The sequence below is a fragment of the Balaenoptera musculus genome, chromosome 12 (genome assembly GCF_009873245.2).
Source record: "Balaenoptera musculus isolate JJ_BM4_2016_0621 chromosome 12, mBalMus1.pri.v3, whole genome shotgun sequence".
Lineage (NCBI taxonomy): Eukaryota > Metazoa > Chordata > Mammalia > Artiodactyla > Balaenopteridae > Balaenoptera > Balaenoptera musculus.
The window spans coordinates 50,159,353-50,166,363 of NC_045796.1; positions in this window are offsets into that span (position 1 = coordinate 50,159,353).

Below are 7,011 nucleotides of genomic sequence, written 5' to 3' on the forward strand. Positions count from 1 at the left end.
TTTGCGGTTTTTTTTACACTGCTTTCTTATTGCCACAAAATATTTTTCCGTATTTGTTCTTCTGTGTCACTGATTCTTGCAGGCCTGAGGGACTGCTGCACACTCCCTTCAGTATCAGGATGCCCTTCCCCCAACACCGGGACTGTCGACTGGGAAGAGGAGGGGCCATGTGAGAGTGTGTTTCTTTTGACAAAGCCGCTCGAAGATTTTATTTCTGCTATTCCTTCCTCTCTTAGGAGAATCATAGCTCTAAATTCAAGTCAAGTTTTCAAGTCATTCAGAAATGCCCCATCAAAAAACACTTGTCTAACCATAAAAATTATAGCTACAAAAAAAGATATCTTGCTTTCTAGCACCCTGAAGGAAGAGGGCTTGAACATGCAGACACATGTGCTTGTGTTTGGCCCACTTAAGGGACACACATCTGCTAGGGGCCAGGAGTGAGTTTTCTAGCCTGACAGTCTGATTTTTCCTAAATTTACCAAATGCTCTCCATAAGTCTCATTCCCTGTACATAGAAGCTGTGGCATTTTAGTGTATTGCAAACTTTTTTTAAAGGGAACTTGATATTTATTTATTTATTTATATCTGTGTTAGGTCTTCATTGCTGCGCGGGCCTTCTTTAGTTGCAGCAAGCAGGGGACTACTCTTTTTTGTGCGCAAACTTCTTATTGCGGTGGCTTCTCTTGTTGCAGAGCACGGGTTCTAGGCACGCGGGCTTCAGCAGTTGTGGCTCGCAGGCTCTAGAGTGCAGGCTCAGTAGTCGTGGTGCACTGGCTTAGTTGCTCTGAGGAATGTGGGATCTTCCCGGACCAGGGCTTGAACCCGTGTCCCCTGCATTGGCAGGCGGATTCTTAATCACCGCGCCACCAGGGAAGTCCGCAAACTTTTTAAGTTTGTAGATCATCTAAGAAATTGACATCTGGATCTGTTCCCAATATTTAAAAAAAATTTTTTTAATTATTCTTGCCTTTTAAAAATAACTTATAGAAAGATTTTACTTTTTTAAAGTAATAAATTTTGTTTCAACTTCACTTTTATTTCACAAAAATAGATTAATATCCTGAACATTTCAGCTGCAAAATTATGGCATAACCTTATCTGTTAGAAGAGTTTGCATTCTAGATAAGTTTCCCATAGGTTTTGGGTATTTTCTTCACTTGGGTTTCATCAGAAGTTCATTATTTTTTCCTTTGCTCTTGAAATTTAGCTGTTGGATATGTCTTAGGTCCAGTACATTAGAATTGATGAAACATTAGTGTTATCTGCAGAGGCAAGTAAAAGATTAAGACAATCATAGAGATACTGTTGTTTAAAAAGCATTATTATGGGGAAAAAAAGAGATTTGACCTGAACTATTTAGAATTTTTATACTAATTCAGTTCCCTGGATAATCACTCAATTCTTCACTTGGCCTTTTCACTTGTAAAATAAAAAATAAAACCAAAAACGTTTCTCCTTTTTTAAAAGAAAAGAAAACAAAACAAAGAGGAGGATATGAGAAGAAAGGAGGAAGACTTTTTTTTAATCCTTTTTCTCATCTCTTATTTTGTCTCTTTTTCTTTTATTCCTTCAAACTCAGCCTGTTGTTCTATTGTCATTTAGATTTTTCATCTTAGTTAATATTTGGTATTTTCTTTTTTTTTTTTTTAAACTTTGGGTTTATTTATTTATTTATTTATTTATTTATGGCTGTGTTGGGTCTTCATTTCTGTGCGAGGGCTTTCTCTAGTTGTGGCAAGTGGGGGCCACTTTTCATCACGGTGCGCGGGCCTCTCATTTTCGCGGCCTCTCTTGCTGCGGAGCACAGGCTCCAGAGGCGCAGGCTCAGTAACTGTGGCTCACGGGCCTAGTTGCTCTGCGGCATGTGGGATCTTCCCAGACCAGGGCTCGAACCCGTGTCCCCTGCATTGGCAGGCAGATTCTCAACCACTGCGCCACCAGGGAAGCCCCTATTTTTTTTTTTAACATCTTTATTGGAATATAATTGCTTTACAATGGTCCATTAGTTTCTGTTTTATAACAGTGAATCAGCTATACATATACATATATCCCCATATCTCCTCCCTCTGGCATCTCCCTCCCTCCCACCCTCCCTATCCCACCCCTCTAGGTGGTCACAAAGCACCGAGATGATCTCCCTGTGCTATGCGGCTGCTTCCCACTATCTATCGATTTTACATTTGGTAGTGTATATATGTCCATGCCATTCTCTCACTTTGTCCCAGCTTACCCTTCCCCCCCCCGTGTCCTCAACTCCATTCTCTAGTAAGTCTGCGTCTTTATTGCCGTCCTGCCCCTAGGTTCTTCATGACCATTTTTTTTTTTTTTAGATTCCATATATATGTGTTAGCATATGGTATCTGTTTTTCTCTTTCTGACTTACTTCACTCTGTATGACTCTAGGTCCATCCACCTCACTACAAATAACTCAATTTCATTTCTATTTATGGCTGAGTAATATTCCATGGTATATATGTGCCACATCTTCTTTATCCATTCATCTGTCAATGGACACTTCAGTTGCATCCATGTCCTGGCTATTGTAAATAGAGCTGCAATGAACATTGTGGTACATGACTCTTTTTGAATTATGGTTTTCTCAGGGTATATGCCCAGTAGTGGGATTGTTGGGTCGTATGGTAGTTCTGTTTTTAGTTTTTTAAGGAACCTCCATAATGTTCTCCATAGTGGCTGCATCAATTTACATTCCCACCAACAGTGCAAGAGGGTTCCCTTTTCTACACACCCTCTCCAGCATTTATTGTCTGTAGATTTTCTGATGATAGTCATTCTGACTGGTGTGAGGTGATACCTCATTGTAGTTTTGATTTGAATTTCTCTAATGATTAATGATGTTGAGCATTCTTTCATGTGTTTGTTGGCAATCTGTATATCTTCTTTGGAGAAATGTCTATTTAGGTCTTCTGCCCATTTTTGGATTGGGTTGTTTGTTTTTTTGATATTGAGCTGCATGAGCTGCTTGTAAATTTTGGAGATTAATCCTTTGTCAGTTGCTTCATTTGCAAATATTTTCTCCCATTCTGAGGGTTGTCTTTTGGTCTTGTTTATGGTTTCCTTTGCTGTGCAAAAGCTTACAAGTTTCATTAGGTCCCATTTGTTTATTTGTTTTCATTTCTATTTCTCTAGGAGGTGGGTCAAAAAAGATCTTGCTGTGATTATGTCATAGAGTGTTCTGCCTATGTTTTCCTCTAAGAGTTTTATAGTGTCTGGCCTTACATTTAGGTCTTTAATCCATTTTGAGTTTATTTTTGTGTATGGTGTTAGGGAGTGTTCTATTTTCATTCTTTTACATGTAGCTGTCCAGTTTTCCCAGCACCACTCACTGAAGAGGCTGTCTTTTCTCCATTATATAGTCTTGCCTCCTTTATCAAAAATAAGGTGACCATATGTGCATGGGTTTATCTCTGGGCTTTCTATCCTGTTCCATTGATCTATATTTCTGTTTTTGTGCCAGTACCATATTGTCTTGATGACTGTAGCCTTGTAGTATAGTCTGAAGTCAGGGCACCTGATTCCTCCAGCTCCATTTTTCTTTCTCAAGGCTGCTTTGGCTATTCGGGGTCTTTTGTGTTTCCATACAAATTGTGAAACTTTTTGTTCTAGTTCTGTGAAAAATGCCAGTGGTAGTTTGATAGGGATTGCATTGAATCTGTAGATTGCTTTGGGTAGTATAGTCATTTTCACAATGTTGATTCTTCCAATCCAAGAACATGGTATATCTCTCCATCTATTTGTATCATCTTTAATTTCTTTCATCAGTGTCTTATAGTTTTCTGCATACAGGTCTTTTGTCTCCTTAGGTAGGTTTATTCCTAGATATTTTATTCTTTTTGTTGCAAAAGTAAATGGGAGTGTTGTCTTAATTTCTCTTTCAGATTTTTCATCATTAGTGTATAGAAATGCAAGAGATTTCTGTGCATTAATTTTGTATCCTGCTACTTTACCAAATTCATTGATTAGCTCTAGTAGTTTTCTGGTAGCATCATTAGGATTCTCTATGTATAGTATCATGTCATCTGCAAACAATGACAGCTTTACTTCTTTTCCGATTTGGATTCCTTTTCTTTTTCTTCTCTGATTGCTGTGGCTAAAACTTCCAAAACAATGTTGAATAATAGTGGTGAGAGTGGGCAACCTTGTCTTGTTCCTTACCTTAGTGGAAATGGTTTCACTTTTTCACCATTGAGGACGATGTTGGCTGTGGGTTTGTCATATATGGCCTTTATTGTGTTGAGGTAAGTTCCCTCTATGCCTACTTTCTGGAGGGTTTTTATCATAAATAGGTGTTGAATTTTGTCGAAAGCATCTATTGAGATGATCATATGGTTTTTATTCTTCAATTTGTTAATATGGTGTATCACATTGATTGATTTGCGTATATTGAAGAATCCTTGCATTCCTGGGATAAACCCCACTTGATCATGGTGTATGATCCTTTTAATGTGCTGTTGGATTCTGTTTGCTAGTATTTTGTTGAGGATTTTTGCATCTATGTTCATCAGTGATATTGGCCTGTAGTTTTCTTTTTTTGTGACATCTTTGTCTGGTCTTGGTATCAGGGTGATGGTGACCTCGTAGAATGACTTTGGGAGTGTTCCTCCCTCTGCTATATTTTGGAAGAGTTTGAGAAGGATAGGTGTTAGCTCTTCTGTAAATGTTTGATAGAATTCGCCTATGAAGCCATTTGGTCCTGGGCTTTTGTTTGTTGGAAGATTTTTAATCACAGTTTCAATTTCAGTGCTTGTGATTGGTCTGTTTATGTTTTCTGTTTCTTCCTGGTTCAGTCTTGGAAGGTTGTGCTTTTCTAAGAATTTGTCCATTTCTTCCAGGTTGTCCATTTTATTGGCATATAGTTGCTTGTAGTAATCTCTCATGATCCTTTGTATTTCTGCAGTGGCAGTTGTTACTTCTCCTTTTTCATTTCTAATTCTATTGATTTGAGTCTTCTCCCTTTTTTTCTTGATGAGTCTGGCTAATGGTTTATCAATTTTGTTTGTCTTCTAAAAGAACCAGCTTTTAGTTTATTGGTCTTTGCTACTGCTTCCTTCATTTCTTTTTCATTTATTTCTGATCTGATCTTTATGATTTCTTTCCTTCTGCTATCTTTGGGGGGTTTTTGTTCTTCTTTCTCTAATTGCTTTATGTGTAAGGTTAGGTTGTTTATTTGAGATGTTTCTTGTTTCTTAAGGTAGGATTGTATTGCTATAAACGTCCCTTTAGAACTGCTTTTGCTGCATCCCATAGGTTTTGGGTCGTCGTGTTTTCATTGTCATTTTTTTCTAGGTATTTTTTGATTTCCTCTTTGATTTCTTCAGTGATCTCTTGGTTATTAAGTAGTGTATTGTTTAGCCTCCATGTATTTGTATTTTTTACAGATTTTTTCCTGTAATTGATATCTAGTCTCATAGCATTGTGGTCGGAAAAGATCCTTGATACGATTTCAATTTTCTTAAATTTACCAAGGCTTGATTTGTGACCCAAGATATGATTTATCCTGGAGAATGTTCCATGAGCACTTGAGAAGGAAGTGTATTCTGTTGTTTTTGAATGGAATGTCCTATAAATATCAATTAAGTGCATCTTGTTTAATGTATCATTAAAGCTTGTGTTTCCTTATTTATTTTCATTTTGGATGATCTGTCCATTGGTGAAAGTGGGGTGTTAAAGTCCCCTCCTATGATTGTGTTACTGTTGATTTCCCCTTTTATGGCTGTTAGCATTTGCCTTATGTATTGAAGTGCTCCTATGTTGGGTGCATAAATATTTACAATTGTTGTATCTTCTTCTTGGATTGACCTTTGATCATTATGTAGTGTCCTTGTCTCTTGTAATAGTCTTTGTTTTAAAGTCTATTTTGTCTGATATGAGAATTGCTACTCCAGCTTTCTTTTGATTTACATTTGCATGGAATATTTTTTCCATCCCCTCACTTTTGGTCTCTATGTATCCCTAGGGCTGAAGTGGGTCTCTTGTAGACAGCATATATATGGGTCTTGTTTTTGTATCCATTCAGCGAGTCTATGTCTTTTGGTTGGAGCATTGAATCCATTTACATTTAAGGTAAATATCGATATGTATATTCCTATTACCATTTTCTTAATTGTTTTGGGTTTGTTATTGTAGGTCTTTTCCTTCTCTTGTGTTTCCTGCCTAGAGAAGTTCCTTTAGCATTTGTTGTAAAGCTGGTTTGGTGGTGCTGAATTCTCTTAGCTTTTGCTTGTCTGTAAAGGTTTTAATTTCTCCGTTGAATCTAATGAGATCCTTGCTGGGTAGAGTAATCTTGGTTGTAGGTTTTTCCCTTTCCTCACTATAAATATGTCCTGCCACTCCCTTCTGGTTTGCAGAGTTTCTGCTGAAAGATCAGCTGTTAACCTTATGGGGATTCCCTTATATGTTATTTGTTGTTTTTCCCTTGCTGCTTTTAATATGTTTTCTTTGTATTTAATTTTTGATAGTTGGATTAATATGTGTCTTGGCATGTTTCTCCTTGGATTTATCCTGTATGGGACTCTCTGCGCTTCCTGGACTTGATTAACTATTTCCTTTCCCATGTTAGGGAAGTTTTCAACTATAATCTCTTCAAATATTTTCTCAGTCCCTTTGTTTTTCTGGTCTTCTTCTGGGACCCCTATAATTTGAATATTGGTGCATTTAATGTTGTCCCAGAGGTCTCTGGACTGTCCTCAGTTCTTTTCATTCTTTTTTCTTTATTCTGCTCTGCAGCAGTTATTTCCACTATTTTATCTTCCAGGTCACATATCCGGTCTTCTGCCTCAGTTATTCTGCTATTGATTCCTTCTAGAGAATTTTTAATTTCAGTTATTGTGTTGTTCATCATTGTTTGTTTGCCCTTTAGTTCTTCTAGGTCCTTTTTTTTTTTTTTTTTAAAGAAAATGGAACTTGTTTTTTTGTTTGTTTTAGTTTTTATTTATTTATTTATTTATTTATGGCTGTGTTGGGTCTTTGTTTCTGTGTGAGGGCTTTCTC